The 17065-nt window shown below is 37.5% G+C and overlaps 1 pseudogene; it reads left to right on the forward strand.

Annotated features, from left to right (window-relative positions):
• The first annotated feature begins 7951 nt into the window (after positions 1-7951).
• LOC138177063 (olfactory receptor 14I1-like) lies at positions 7952-8801 on the forward strand (annotated as a pseudogene).
• The last annotated feature ends 8264 nt before the right edge of the window (positions 8802-17065 follow it).

Genomic DNA, 17065 nt, shown 5'->3' on the forward strand with positions numbered 1-17065 from the left:
GCTCTGATTTGTTATGGAATAAATAGAGTGTCCACTATACTGTGTAATCAGAAGTTGTTCACAGCAGCCATCCTCTGCAAAGCTGCTTATGCATGGCTTTACAACTTCAAAGTCCTCAATTTCACTCAATGACCATATGCCCTTTTTGAGGCAGGAGTAGTCCTACCTCAGACACTATGTTGAACTAATGGGAACAACCATGAGAAGAAGAAACAAAAAAACAAAAGAAAAGGAGAGCAAATAATATGCTTCCATCTCAATTCAGACTACAAAGTTCTTTCTCTGTGTGGATAGCATTTTCCATGAGTCTTTTGGAGTTGTCTTGTCTAGGAGGTGAGAGATCCACAGGTATTACACATTGCACAGCTTTTCCTGAATGCATCAAACAGTTCTGCTCCCTTTTTCCCCCTCCCACATACACACCCACACAAGAAAGTGCAGGAATTTCTGGGACATATCAGGCAGGGCTGGGTGGGGCTGGGGAAGGGAGGGGAAGAACGGGCAGGGAGATCTCCAACTGTTCCCAGCCCACCCTCAGGGGATAAAAGCATGTCAGACTCTTTGTGATATCATTTGGGGTTGTCTTGGCAAAGATACTGGAGGGATTTTCCCTTTCCTTTTCCAGATCATTTTTCAGGTGAGGAAACTGAGGCAAGCAGGATTAAGTGAGTTTTCAAGCTTCACACAGATGGTAAATATATGGGTCCAGATTTGAACTAAGGACAATGAGTCTTCTTGCCTCCAGGTGCAGCACGACATCTTCTTTATCACCTAGCTGTCCAGACACCTACCTCTCTGGAAAAGGCAAGCAAGAGGATAAATTCAGAACTATAAACAACAGAAAATTCAAGTGTATCAATAAATATTTAAAAAATAAAATGGTGAATTGTTTTATGTATTAATTTATAAAATGACACATTGATGTCACTTCCTTGTTGTTCAGTTATTTTTCAGTATTTTTATATAAAAAGGTTCTAAATACCACGGATCTAAGAAATGCAGTTAAAACCCCCAAACTCTGAGCTATCATGGCATGTTTATCGGATTAAATAACATGACAGAAAAGCAAAATATCAAATACAGAAAGGGATGTAGAGAAATAGGGACACTAAAGCACTGTTGCTTAAGTTGTGAACTGGTCCGGCCATGCTAGAAAATAATTTAGAGCTATGCTCAAAGTCAATAAAACTGTGTACACCCTTTGACTTAGCAATTCCAGTTCTAGGACTATTTCAGAGAGATCAGAGAAAAAGGAAAAGGAGTGATATATAAAAACGTATTTATAGCAGCTATTTTTTGTGATGGAAAAAAATTAGAAATTGAGGAGATTCCCATCAATTGGGAATGACTGAACAAGTGGTGGTATACAATTGTGATGGAATACTATCGTGCTATAAGAAATGCTTCAGGGCGGCCAGGAGGTGCAGTGAATAAGAGCACCAGCCCTGGAGTGGGAGGACCCGGGACCGGTTCTGACCTCAGATACTTAACACCCACACAAAATAGCTGGCGGTGTAACCTTGAGCAAGTTACTTAACCCCAATTGCTTCAAGAAAAAAAAAGAAAGAAATGATTTGGAGGGTGATTTCACAAAATGAAAATGACTTAGGGAGACATATCAACTGATTTAGAGTGAACTGAGCAGAATCAGGAAAACTGGAATTGAAAAAATTGTAATTTATTTATTTCTAACATTAAAAAAATTGAGTTCTGAATTCTCTCCCTCCCACTCCTTCCCTGGTCACCTAGAATGCAAACAATATGATATCCATTATACAAGTGAAATAATGTAAGACACATATTCATATGAGACATTTCACAAAATGGAAAACAAATAAGAAAGTGAAAAATTTATATCTACTTTTCACTTAATTCTGTTCATTAATTCTGTCTTTGGAGGAAGATAGTACCTTTCCTCACGAGTCCTTTGGAATTGTTTTGGATCATTGCATTGAGCAGAGTAATTAAGTGTTTCACAGTTGAGCATCATTACAATATTGCTATTACTATCTGCTCACTTCACTTTGCAGCAGTTCATACAAATCTTTCTATGTTTTTTTGAAACCAGTGCCCTCCTCATTTCACATAGCACTGTAGTTTTCCATCACAATCACAAAAAATGACTTGTCCAGTCATTCCTCCTTTGATAGGCATTTCTCCAATTTCCAATTCTTTGCCACCACAAAAAGAGCTTCAAGAAATATATATATATATATTTTGTACATAGAATTGCATTTTTTTCTTTGATCTCTTTAGGGTACAGACCTATGAAAAGGAATATTAAATAAAAAATTTTAAGAAATGATTTGAAAATTGCTAATAAATGAATTAAAGGTTAAAAAAGACAAATTGTGAAATCACATTATCCTGTAAGATGGAATCAACCATACTACTCCTATGTTATGATTCCCTTCTACCCCACTAATTGGACCCTCTGACTTGAGGGCAGAACTAAGACCTCTAAACCCTTCATTTATTGGAGGAGCCCAACACTGTCTTCTCCTCATTTCCTGCCAGTTGAACTGACTTTGTACTTCTCCCTCATGCCCTTGTGCTAGGTGCTATCTCCCTTTCATCTTCCTCTTCCCATTTCCTTTACACTTAACAGAGTGCTTGGCATATAGTAGGCATTCAATAAGTCTTTACTGACTATTGACTCATGGACTGATAGATTCCCAGTAGCCTACAATTTTATGACTAAAGTTTTATTTTATTTTTTGGCACTTAATAAATGGTTATTGAGTGGGCCATGCATTGTGCTAAGCACTGGAGATACACAGGAAGGAAAAGTTAGTCCCACTCTCCAGTAGCTCACATTCCAATGGGCAGAGACACCATGTGAATAATTAGGTACATACAAGACACAGAGTAGATGGAAGGTAATCTATGAGAGGATGGCACTAGCAGCTGGGGGAATGAGAAAGGTCTCTGGCAGAAAGTGGAATTTGAGTTGAGTCTTAAAGTAATCCAGGGAAGCTAAGAGGCTCCAGTGAAGAGGCAAAGCCCTCTAAGTCTCAGGGGACAGCCAGTGTAGAGGTACAGAGATAGATGAGAGTGTGTGTCATCTCAAGGAGCTCTGAGTCAACAGACTGGACTGTAGAGTTTGGTGAGGGGGACAAGGTATAAGAAGAATGGAAAAGTAGGAAGGGGCAGGAGGAGCAAGTGCTTTTATGCCAACTAGAGAACTTTTTTTTTTGAGGCAATTGGAGTTCAGTGATTTATTCCTGATAACTTAATGAGACAGGAGGGAGAACTTTTTTCACCAAGTTGTTTATACAATAGACTATACCCTACCTAATTATTCTCAAGGGGTGGGTCAGATAATCCATAGAAACCCAGGGTATGATGATGTTTATCTTAAATTCTCTGGTGTTTTTGCAGCACCTTCTCCAAAAGACACTGGACAATATATTTCACCAAGTTCTAGAACAAAAGAATCATCCAAAATCTCCAGGATGCTTATAGGTCCAGAAGCTTAGACTTCAGTGCTTTGGCACATTTTTTAGTCTGCCAGTGAGAATGAGATTAATTGGTGAGGAAAGAGATAGTCTCCAGATTATGTCTAGAACTCTAAGTAGGTAGAGAACCTAATGTCAATAACTGGACAGTATACACTTCGGAACAAATAACTCAGGTATTTTCATTATGATTATGATTGTTTTCCTTTGTGACTGGTCAGTTTGCTCAGGTGCTTCACGTTTGAGCTCAAAATCACAGGGATAATGTCTGTGTAAGTGATTCTCTCTTCTGGGAGTTTGTTTGGTATCACCTTGTTGGTAATAGGGTGGATTGGAATTAAGGAAGAGCTTAGCCCAAATTCTTTTTCTGACTCTTATGAGCTGTGTAATCTTTTTGGCTTCCCTCTGAGATTATCTCCAATTCTTCCTGTATATGTCATTTGTACCTATTTGTTTACTTGTTTTCTCCTCCCTATTAACTGTGAGTTCTTTGAAGTCAGGGATGATCTTTTGCCTTTCTTTGTAACCCAGTGCTTACCAGTGTCTGGGACATAGTAGTTACTTAATAAATGCCTGTTGATGTACTGTGACTTGACTGTGGGTAAGCCTCAGCCTAGCTGAACCCAACCTCCCCCTCCAAACACCATGCCTCTACAATGTGCATAGTATTATCTTTGTAGCTCAAAGACTTGTATTGAAACTAATTAGAGATGATATATCTAAGATATTTTATGAATCCCAAGAGTGTTTTGTAAATATGATTCTTATTTATTGTTCTGATCTATGATGATAGACCCCAGTTCTCCTTTCAATTAATTGTAAATTTGTGTTACTGATCACCAGGAGAGTTGTGCAAAAGGGTCAATTCCTTCCTGCACTTTGTAGCTTAATCTTTATGATGGAGTGCTGCAAAGATAACTGGAGGACACAGGGACTCTGTGTTCGATTGTAACTTCACCTCCCAGGTTTCCTCATTCGTAATGTAATTTTGTTCCAACAAAGAGGAGTAGGCCATTTGGGGAAATGCAATGGAGGGAGTGTAGGATTGGGAAGCAGACGACAGTTATTTAATCTGGACTTTGTCATTTATAACCAGAGAAACCTAGAGTCCATCACTGCCTGTCTCTGTTCTTCCTTTGTAAAGAAAGGGCATGAATAACTGAGCTCTAAGCTTCCTTCCAATTATCAGTTTCTGCTCCCATAATCAAATTTGGAAGAAACATTCAGAGAGATGATAGACTTTCCCGAGGATCTCAGCAATTCCCCAGCTATTTTTAAAGAAAGTGTGTGACTTTCAATAACTCTTTCAGGTGGAGAACCATTTTGAATGGCTTGAAGTAGATGCTTGATCTCCTACCCTTTGACTAGAAAATGGGCATTTAGATGTGCAGGAAATAAAGTGAATGTTCCTCATTCTTCAGTGAAAATTAAAATGAGGGGACTGCCGATATGACCTAAAACCCTCTAAATTTGTGTTTTGTCATGTTGTCCTTTGAGGATTCTAGGTCTGTGACTTCCTTCTCACTTTTGATCATAGAGGGGGAAAGAGAAGCCTTGAATCCTACAATAAATATTTTGTTTATGTATATGTATAAATGTGAATGTTTATAGATCTGTGTCTTCTTTAGGTGAATGTATATAGGTTTGCATATAGGGCAGGAGATGAGATTACACTAGGTTAGTGAATTCAGGGGCACTGATTTTAGTCGATGCTGTTAAAATGACTGAACTGTGAAACTAAATGATGGGATATTTGGAAGGTTGGAGAATGAATTCTATTGTCTACTTGGGAGTTCAAGTTTGGGGGAAAAGTTGGGAAGGAGGCTGAGGTCTAAAAGAGTATTTGTGGTGATGTGGAGGTGTTATATAACTATCCATCCATCTATCTATTTGTAATCTATCTATCTATCTATCTATCTATCTATCTATCTATCTATCTATCTATCTATCTATCTATCCATCTATCTACCCTCTCTCTACCTACATACATGTATTCACACATATGAGTATGTGAACACTATTTAATGTATATAAATATATACACAGTTTTTTCTATATGTAAAACACACTTATGTATATATAGACATACACATGTACCTATATCAGGATATTACTCCATCAATATTTCTATTGCTATCTATAGCATCCATCTATATATCTTATCTATTCATTTATCTATTCTCTCTATATGTGTATTTTTTTAAGCAATCAGGGTTAAGTAACTTGCTCAAGGTTACACAGCTAGTTATTTCTGGGTGTGGTGCTATGTATCTCAGCCCGGATTTGATCCCCAGGTCATCCCAACACTGGGGTCGATGCTCTTACTCGCTGAGCCACCTGGCCGCCCCTGTATGTGTAATTTTATTTCAGTATATTTTTTTTACTATCTGTGTTTCCATTTCTCTCTGTCACTATCATCTCCATATCCACTTCTACTTTAGCTCTGTGTCTGTCTTGTCCATCTACATTGGTACACATAGTTTTTTCTCCAGCTAGTGCCTATAGAAATAAAATCACTGACCCATTCCTAATTCCTTTCCAGAGCCAATTAGCTCTTGTAGTGGTTCATTCTCATAGTAGCTGATCAGGTAAATGAATTCCTTTCACAAAATAAGAAATATTATGCAGAAATTAGAGAAATCATAAATGTTGATTCTGGTAGAGCAGTACAGATTATATGATCCAAAAAGGTAATTTTTACATATCCTTGGCCTGATGCTCAGAAGCAAGAAGTAAGAGAAGAACAGGCAACAGTAGGGGTGAAATGCCAAGGAAGGGGTAAAATTAACTCTAAAAATCAGATCTCTTGAATTCCCAAGTCATCTTCTGATCATTGAGCCAGACGGAAGACTTGGGCTAGCCTCTGGTTTGGTCTTGTCCAACTAGAGGAATGAAGTCTCACAAGAATAAGGAGAAATATCATTCACCTAGTTAAAGGAGATTCTCAGTGGCTGAGGATAAAAAGAAAATTTATTTGGATGGTGATTTTTCAGTCTGAAGAACAAAATGGCTTCTGCTAGCCATCAATTTGGGGGCGTGAGTGGGATGTCTTTTCTTTTCAGAAAACAAAGTCAGTGTGGACAGTCTTAGCAACAATGAGGAAGCACATCTGAACAGTAAAATGTTGACCAGCTACTTACTTGTAACTCAGAATCAGAGCCCTAGAAATGCCAGGGAAGTACTAAAAAGACTGGACTACAGAGATGAGGTTAGCAAAGGAGACGAACAAACAAAAATATGATGAATGTTTGGGAAGAGATGACATTTCTATTGTGTCAGGTTCTTTTTAGTTTAAGCCTAGCACATAAGTCTTAAACAGTATATATTGATCCTTTTAATATTGTCCTCTATTCTATTCTATCTATTCTACCTATACATACATACATATATATTCTATATAGTGTAATTGAGCAGCTAGATAGCACTGTAGAGTGGTGGGCCAGAAGTCAGGAAGACTCAATTTTGTGAATTCAAATCTGGCCTATGATACTTAATACCTCAGTGACCCTGGGTGAGTCACTTAACCCTGATTGCCCGAGTTCCTCATCTGTAAAATGATCTGTAGAGGGAAATGGCAAACTAATTCAGTATCTTTGCCAAGAAAAAAACCCAAATGGTGAAAAGGAAAGTTGGATACAGCTGAAAAATGTCTTTGAAACAAAAACGACAACAACAAAAGATCAATCACTATTACTGGTTTCAAAGCCATTTGTATTTCTGTTTTTTATGAGGGAGACTGCATTTAAAGTCAGAAAAATTGGTCTTAAGTTTGGACTTCACTACTAATGGTCTTTGTTATTTTATACAAAACCCTTAATCAGTTTGGGCCTTGCTTTCCCAACCTGTGAAACAATACCATCAAAAAATTAATTCATATAATGTTTTAATGTTTTCAAACTACTTTCCTGAACTCAACACTATGAAATATGCAATAAAAGTATTAATCTTTCCCTCATTCTCCTCCTTCATTTGCTCTTTCCATCTAGATCTATAGATTGTTAAATATAAATATATATATAGTTCTATGGATATATAGATGTGTATATGCAAATACATGTATTTATATGTGTGTATAACTGTATACATGCATGCTCACACATATGTGTAAACTTGCACATGCATGAAATCCATTTCGATAATTGGGTGTGATATTCTTATTTATTAACTTCGTAGTGGTACTATTCATTTTCCTAATGTCCATAATGAATAACTTCCTCTGGTCATTCTGAAGAGCTCCATTCCAAAGCTCCATTTAAAACTCCATTTCCAGAATTGTTGGATGCATCTTAGCCTCATCTTTTCTACTGTAAGCTCTGCCTTCGGGTGTTTTGGCTGAAAATATAATGATTTTTTGGTTTTATTCAGGTTTAATGGGATAGAATAGTTTTCAAGTTCTATTTGAATAAATACTTTAATTCACTCTTCTTTTCAACACTGTTTCTGCTACTCATAGTGTGATTTGATTTCAGTTGAATTACAACTCACCAGCAGAGATGGGCAACTCCTCCATCATCACAGAATTCCTCCTTATGGAGTTTTCCAGCATGCGGGAGCTGCAGGTGTTACATGCTCTGCTGTTCCTGCTGATTTACCTGGCTGCCCTGATGGGCAATCTTCTCACCATTGCTGCAATTATTACTGACCCACACCTTCACTGTCCTATGTATTTTTTTCTGAGCAACTTATCCCTACTGGATATCTGCACTATCTCAGTCACACTTCCTAAATTCATTGTGAATTCTTTGTCTGGAACACAGTCATTGTCTGTCCTTGGCTGTGCTGCTCAGATCTTCTTTTTTCTCTTTTTTTCAGCAACAGAGTTTGCTTTGCTTGTGGCCATGTCCTATGACCGCTTTGTGGCCATCTGCCAGCCCCTACACTATGGCATCATCATGACACCAACATGTTGTATCTGGGCATCAGCTGGCTCATGGCTCAGTGGGCTTATTTATTCAGCTGCACACACAGGGAACATGTTCCGCCTGCCTTTCTCTGGATCCAACATGATCCATCAGTTTTTCTGTGATATCCCTCATGTATTGAAGGTTTCAGCCTCTGATGTGTTTAATACTGAGTTTGTATTAATTGTAGGAAGTTTGTGTTCTTTGTTATTCTGCTTTGCCTTTTTAATTGTATCCTATGCTCGCATCTTCTCCAGTGTGCTCAAGATTCCTTCTGAGGAAGGACGCTACAAGGCCATTTCCACTTGCTCCCCTCAGTTGATGATTCTCATCTTATTTCTCATTTCTGTAATGACTGCAGTCCTCAAGGACACATCAGACACATCACCTATCCAAAACCTTTTAATTGCTATGGCGTATACAATACTGCCCCCATTTATGAACCCCATCATCTACAGCCTAAGGAACCAGAAGGTCACAACTGCTATGGGCAAGATGATCAAGATGATCTTTTTTTTACCCAAAAAAGAAATATCCATCCTTGAAAATATAAAATAGTTGAAGAACATATATTTGATATGTCAAATGTGTAAGATGAAAACCTGAGGTAGTCTAGAATGGCGAGAAATGGCACCAAAAACATACCATCCAGGGAAACAGACCCTTACATGAAATGTTACATGGGATGGAATGAACAGCTCATTTATTTTCACATAATAGTGTCCCATCCTGTAAGTAGTTATTGTCAAAGGTGGAATTACTTTGATACCAGTCCATTTCCTTTGGGCAACATTGCCATCAAAAGAATGGACAAAACACTCGTTGATCTTCCAAACAATAGTAGATAAGCTTAACCAAAAGCAGTCATCAGGATAGTTGTGTTGTTTTCCCCCTTAACATGCTTCTTGCCTTGTCACTTTCCACTCCTCTCTATAATGGTAATGTTGTTCTTCTTTGTATATTGAAGATCTATTAATCCTTCAAACACACACAATACATACACACACCTGTACACACAAACATATACATACACATACAGACACGTATGCATGCATGTCTATGCATGTGTGTGTGTGTGTGTGTGTATCTCAGTTCCCTGGGAAATTTAACTCTTTTTTCCCTAAGTCACCATATTCCCTCCATCTCATGTTATGATGTTATGATCTTGTGCAAAATCTTTCTTTGTTTCTCAAGCTGGAAGTAATCTTTCTTTATACCTAATTTTATACATTGCTTATCTTTTTTTTCCTGTGCACTTAATACTTTTTATTTTCTACTACATCTACAAATGCCTTATCTCTCCTGGTGTATTCTCTATTCCCTTTCAATAGTGTACAGTTTGGTCAATTAATAAAAATAATTGCACTGTTGAAGTGATCGTGTGTATTTCAATTGGCACAATTTGAAGTTACAATTATGAAAAAATGTGGTAATTGGTTGTAGTCCAAGGGAAATATCTGATGTGAATTTTTAAAATGCAACCACCTCAGGGAATCAATTATTTATATGAATTAGGAACTAGTTAATCTTTTTGAGGTCAATGACTATTTCAGTTTGGTCTTTATATCCCTTGGACAGTTTTTTTGCACACAGTATTTGCATAATAAATCATTGTATATTAATTTAAGCTTCTTGAAAACTATTTCCTTCTTTGAATTTACTTTATATTTACCTACCACTTAACATTGCATCTCTTTCTTAGGAGGCAATTGATGAAAGTTTGTTTGATTGAATATCTGGAGAGAGAGTCAGACAGACCAACAGATGGAAAGGGACAGAGAGAGACAAAGAGACAGAGAAAGAGGGACAGACATGCAGAGAGAGATAGATGACAGAAGAGACAGAGATATTGTATTAGGAATGGATGGATGGATGGGTGTGGGTGGAGAGAGCAAAAGCATTTATTAAGTGCACATTTTTTGCCTTTTAAACAAGAGATAGATGGCAAAATAAACAGTGATTCCCTTGAGCTTTTCCAAATTTCTCTCCAAAAAACTTTAAAGAGATACATTGAATAAAATACTAAAGTGGCCTAACCAACAAAAATTCAGGGTAAAATAATTTTCCAGTCCAAGACAACTTAGGAGGTTGGCCAAAAATGTGTTTCACCAGGGCAGTGGTCAGGTTTGGAGTGCAGTGCAGGGCAGATTGCATGTTGGAAAGCCAGCAGTAGACAATGGGTGTGACTGCATTGTTCCTAGATTTTGGGCCAAGAACTCACCATTTATCAAAAATGTCTAGGAAAACTGGAAAGCATTTAACCAGACACTAGGTATAGAGCAACATCTCACATCACATACCAAGACAAAGTGAAAATGAGTACATGTTTTTGACATAAAGACTTATATCAGAAGCAAATTATGGGAGCATGGAATATTTCACCTGTCAGATTTATTGATAAAAAAAATTTATGATACTATGAGATGGAAAGCATTGTAGGATATAAAATGAATAGTTCTGATTATATTAAATTTAAAACCTTTTTGCTCAATCAAAACCAATGTAGCCAAGATTAGAAGGAAACCAAGAAACTGGGAGGAAAATTACAGCAAGTATGTCTGTTAAAGGTTTCATTTGTCAAGTATATAAACAAGTCAAATTTATGAGAATACAAGTCATTTCCAATTGATAAATAAATGATCACTATTGATTAGAGAAAACCACTCTGAAGTACCAACTACAATCTATCGGACTGACTAATATGTCAGGAAAGGAAAATGGTAAATGTTGGAATGGTTATGGAAAACTTGGAACCCTAATGCATTGTTGGTGGAGTTGTGAACTTATCCTACCATTCTGGAGAATAATTCATATTTGATATATATTAAGGGCTATAAATCTGTGAATGCCCTCTGGCCCAGTAATACCACTACTCAGTATCCAAAAAATTAAAAAAATAAAGAAAATAAATATGTACAATAATATTTATAGCAATTTTTTTTGGTGGAAAAGAATTGAAAATTCAGGGGATGAGCATCAATTGGGAAATGCCTAAACAAACTGTGGTATATGATGATCAAGAAGGTTTCAGAAGAACCTGGAAGACATATAAACTGTTGCAAAGTGAAGTGAGCAGAATCAGGAAGACACTGCACACAGTACCAATAGTATTATAAGATGATCAACTGTGAATGACTTAGCTATTCTCAGCAATTCAATGATCCAAGACATATAATGAAAAATGTTATCTACCTGCAGAAAAAGAATTGATGGAGTCCAAATTTACCTCAAACCCTACTTTATTAAACCTCCTTAATTGCTCTTATGTTTGTGTGTTTTAGTTTGTGTTTTCTTTTGCAACCTGTATAATACTGAAATAAATTTTGCATAACTACACTTGTATTCTCTCTATCACATTGCATGCTTTTTCAAAGAGGGACAGAGAGAATGAGGTAATTTGGAATTCAAAATTTTAAAAAAGAATGTTAAATTGTTATTATATGTAAGTAGATAAAAATTATTAAAATTAAAAGATGAATTTTTTTTCATAAGAGTTAGAGATACAAACACAACTAACCCAGATTTCTCCAAGATATATCATTCTAATAGAATAATCCAAAACAGAAAGGGAACTGGAAGGGGAAGTGCCTATACAGGGGCAGTTAAGCTGGTAAAAAGCTAATGAAGTCCAGGGAGTGAATCGTGAAATTAACATTGGTAGTGAAATAAACTGGTAGTGAAATCAGCATTGTGGGGGCCCTTTATTAAATTAAAATTGTCCCTTTCCTCCCCATGACATTTTCTCTCAGATATTAAAATAATTTACTTTTGCAATATACCTATCTACTATCATTTTCATGATATTTTTCATGTAATTTGTCATATGTCATATCTGTGAATATGATTTAATCAATGACTAGATTGGATGCTCCATAAGGGTAGAAAGGAGAATTTAATCTTAGTGGTGTATTCCAGGTCCCATGACATACAGGAAATACAGATCCTATGCTCTGTACTCTTCCTGCTGATTTACCTGGTGGTCCTGAGATGGGGCATCTTCTCACCATTGTTGTAATTATTACTGCCCCACACATGTCCTCTCCTATATCTGTTTTTCTGAGCAACATATCTTGCCAAATATCTGTGACATCTCAGTCATGCTTCATAAATTCTTTGTAAACACCTCAACTGGAAATCAACCTATCTCCCTTCACTAATAAACATGTCTTACAACTGCTTTGTGCTCATCTGTTGCCCGATTTTTCCATAATGTTAGTATATTTTTTTTGCGGGGGGGGGGGAAGGAGTTGGCCCATCATCTTTAGTCTGAGGAATCAGAAAAACACAGTTACCATTGACAAGATAATTCAGAGGACATTTTCACAAGAAATAAATCCATCCTTGAAAGCATAAAAAGCTAAGAAATATGTCTAAATAGGTCTAAAATAACCTAAAATAGGTAGATATAGCACCAAAACAATACTCCCCAGAAAAGTACCCTCTTAGATATAATGCTATATTGAATAGAGTGAATTAATCATCCTTTTACCCATCTTACAAGTGTTCATTGTCTGTAGTGAATTATCATGACACCAGCCCATTGACTTCAGGTAACTTCATCAGCAGAAGAACGGATGCAATGCTAATTTATCCCCTGAGCGACAACAGACAAGTTTAGCAAAAAGCTGCTCTCAGGATGGTTCTGTTGCTTCTCTACCAACATAAATCATGTCTTCATACTTTTATGTCTTTGCTTCTACTCATCAGTATGATGGCCATGACCTTCCCCTACCTACACAACCTTAGCAATTCACATACTACTCTACAAGAAGTTCTAGGTTTGAGTTCCACAAAATATTTATGTTTCCCTGGGCAATAAAAGTGGCTTAATATTTTTTACCTAAGTATACCCATTTTTAAATGATGCAATTGTACATTATGACTTCTAAGATCTACATCATCTTATGTCAGTCTATTTTCCCTAAAGCATTAACTCAGACTGAATTTGCCCTCTGCCCAGGAAAGGCTACAAAAAGGACCTCAGTCAACTGAGGTGAAGAAAAGACCAGTCTGTTACTCAATAACCATTTATTCATCACATCTTATGTGATGAGTTCTGCGCTAAGCCTAGGGACAGAAAGAAAGGCCAAATATAGTTCTTGCTCCCAAGGAACTCACAGTCCAATGTGGAAGACAATAGATATGAAAGATAGCTAGAGAGTTAGCTACATACATACAGACAAACAGACACACATACATGGTAGAATACCCTCTCTTCCAATAGCAATAATACAGTTCCTAAACTCTATAAGCTTACATTTTAATAGAGGAAGACAAAATATGAAGGGGAGTTAAAAGTAGAGCCACCATATCTTGTCCAACCTTTCTCCAAATCATGGGGCCTGAAGGGGGACAGAAGTGAGAAGCTGAACACCTTCAAAACTTATAATTCTGCCCAATGACTCACCAATCAGAGAAGCATTACCCCAAGGTAGGTGGGTAAGAAAACTGGTGGGAAAGTATAGTAGGTTAGAGAGACAGCTAAGTAGAGTCAAGTGAGTAACATGATTAGAGCATCCTCAAGAAATAGTGCCTTGGGGTGGTTAGGTGGTGCAGTGAATAGAGCACTGGCCCTGGAGTCAGGAGGACCTGAGTTCAAATCTAGCCTCAGACACAACACAAAATTATCCATGTGATTTTGAGCAAGTCACTTAACCCCAATTTCTCTGCCTTCCCCCCTCCAAAAAAAAAAGCAAAATAAAATAAACAGTGCCTTGAAAAAGGTAGATAATCTTGGATAAGTTACTGAGTTCCTGTAATGGGAATACAAGGTGGGGTCCCTGGGGATCCAAGGTACTTCATCCCACCCACCATAGTCACAAGTCCATCCTCCCCCTGGGTCCCAAATTGTGGGATGCAGCCAGGAAACACATTCAGTGCCCCTGCTTTGCTGCTCAGTTCTTATCTTTTCCTGTGGCTGAATTCCAAACTCCTGGGCTCCTTCTCCTCCCGCAGGCGGCAGCCGCTCCTGGCTTCTGCCCAGGTCCCGATGCAGGCAGCTCACCATTCCTGCTCTCAGCTCAGCGAAATCCGCATGCAGGCCATTCTTCTCTCCTGCTCCATTGCTCCACAGAATCACAGCTACCACAACTGGGAAACAAACAATTATCCCAGCCCCCATACTTTCCTTTTACTCTGCAAATCCTGTTCGTGATGCCATTTTTGTAGCAGCAAGCACCCCAAGCGCCCTCAGGGTTTGCTGCCACCACAAGTTCTTGGATCTGCTTTGATAAAGGAAAGCAACTCAAAATGGGTTAACAAGCTTACTTTAATCAGTCAGACATATATTGTTTACCGTGTTCAGGGGAAAAGGTCAGCACCCCGAACTTCAAAGTATACAGGCAGAATTATCAAGACAGAAACAGATCAAGTAGACAGCCCTCCAAACTGTCCAGCCATTACATCCATACCCAATCAACACCTGGGTTTTTCAAAGCCGGGGGGGAGGGGGGGAGCTCCAGACAATGGCTTCCCAGAATCCATATCAAATCACAGAACACTTCTCAAAGTGAGTCCCCAAAACAAAGCCTCACATCAGGGCTTATATAGCCTTCTCCTGGCTCAGAGAATGTAACAACCTTATTGACCCACTGGCCAATCAAGAAGTATCTACTGAAAAACAAGCCTCCCACCCCAGGCTCCAGGTGCACTTTAGCCTAGGGGCAGGGAAGATCTTTAAAATTTACATTCCCATTACAGTTCCTTCATGCTTCAGAAAACTCCTTATATGTATGTTGAAAAGAAGTTGTAGCTTTGCATTGATAGAAGTCCAAGAAGGACTTGCATTGATAGAGTTCCTTTTCCCAAGGAAATGGAAGACCCTTTCCTTATCCCCACCCCTACAAGGGAATTGTTGTTTTGTTGTGTCAGACTCTTTGTGACCCCATTTGTGTTTGTCTTCACAAAGATACAGAAGTGATTTGCCCTTTCCTTCTTCAAATCATTTTTCAGGTGAGGAAACTGAGGCAAGCAGAGTTAAGGACTTTTCCAGGTTTGCCCATTTAGCAAATGTATGGGTCCAGATTTGAACTAAGGATGATGTCTTCTTGCCTCCAGGTGCAGCATTATATCTTCTGTGCTACCTAGCTACCCAGACACCTAGATCACTGGAAAAGGCTAGACAGGATAATAAATTTGGAACTATAAATACTAGGAAATTCAAATGTATCAATAAATATCAAGAAAATAATGATGAATTGTTTTATTTGTTAATCTATAAAATGACACATTAATTTTACTTTGTTGTTGTTCAGTCATTTTCAGTTGTCATGAAAAAAACATTAAATCCCTATTGATTGAAGAAATGAAGTTAAAAAACAAAAACCCTGAGGTATCATTCTATGTTCATCAGACCAACTAACATGACAGAAAAACAAAATATCAAATGATGGAAGGGATGTGAACACTAATAAACTGTTAGTTAAGTTGTGAACTGGTCCAACCATTCCAGAAAATACTTTGGAACTATGCTCAAAGTCTACAAAACTATCTCTTAAACTTTGATTCAGCAATTCTACTTTTAGGGCTATTTAGCAAAGAGATCCAAGAAAAAAGAAAAGGACCGATATATACAAAATATTATAGCAGTTCTTTTTTGTGACAGAAGAAGAATTAGTAATTAAGTGGATACACATAATTGGGAATGGTTGAACAAGTTGTATAAGACTGTGATGGAATATGATTGTTCTAGGAAATGATTAGGAGGATCATGTCAAAAACATTTGAGGAGATAGATAAACCGATACAGAGTGAGCTGTGCAGAATCAGGAAAACACAGGAATCAGAAATATTTGTTATTTTTTAACATTAAAAAATTGAGTTCTAAATTCTCTCCTTTTCACCCCTCCCTTGACCACTTAGAAAGCAGGCAATATGATTTCAATTATGCAAGTGAAATCATGTAAGATACACACACACACATACACATCTATCCATATCATTCATTTCACAAAAAGGAAAAAATTAAGAAAGTGAGAAAATTATATTTCAATTTGCACTCAGAGTTCATTAGTTCTTTCCTTGGAGGTAGGTAGCATCATTCTTCATGAGTCCTTTGAAATTATATTGGATCATTGTATTGACCAGAGAAACTAAGTGTTTCAAAGTTGATCATCATTACAATATTGCTATTACTATGTATGATGATCTCTTGGTTGTGCTCACTTCAAGTTGCAACAGTTCATCTAAGTCTTCCTAGGTTTCTCTGAAACCATTCCCTTCATCATTTCTCACAGTCCAATAGTTCTACATCACAATCACATACTACAGCTTGTTTAGCAATTCCACTATTGATGGGCACCCCATGCCCCAATTTCCAAGTCTGCCCCCACAAAAAGAGCTTCTACAAATCTCTTTATACCTTTAAGTCCTTTTCCTTTATCTTTATTCTCTTTGGGGTACAGACCTACAAAAAGGAATGTTAATAAAGTTTTTTTTATTTTTTTCATTTTTCAAATGCTTTATTAACTTATGATTTACATCATTCATTTCTGCCAGATTTTAAGTTACAAATTTTCTTCCTGTTTATCCCCTACCCACTGCCCCAAAAGAGCAGTCCCACAGGATATCCCCTCCTCCAATCTGCTCTCTCCCATATCTTCTCCCATACCCCCTTTGACTTTTCCAGTAGGGCATGGTGGATCTATACGCCCCAGCGCCTGTATATATTATTTTCCAATGTAAAATTTTATTAATAATAGTATATAT

The sequence above is a fragment of the Petaurus breviceps genome, unplaced genomic scaffold, assembly GCF_028583685.1.
Source record: "Petaurus breviceps papuanus isolate PSGF00001 unplaced genomic scaffold, PetGlider_PUasm1.0 90330, whole genome shotgun sequence".
Taxonomy (NCBI): domain Eukaryota; kingdom Metazoa; phylum Chordata; class Mammalia; order Diprotodontia; family Petauridae; genus Petaurus; species Petaurus breviceps.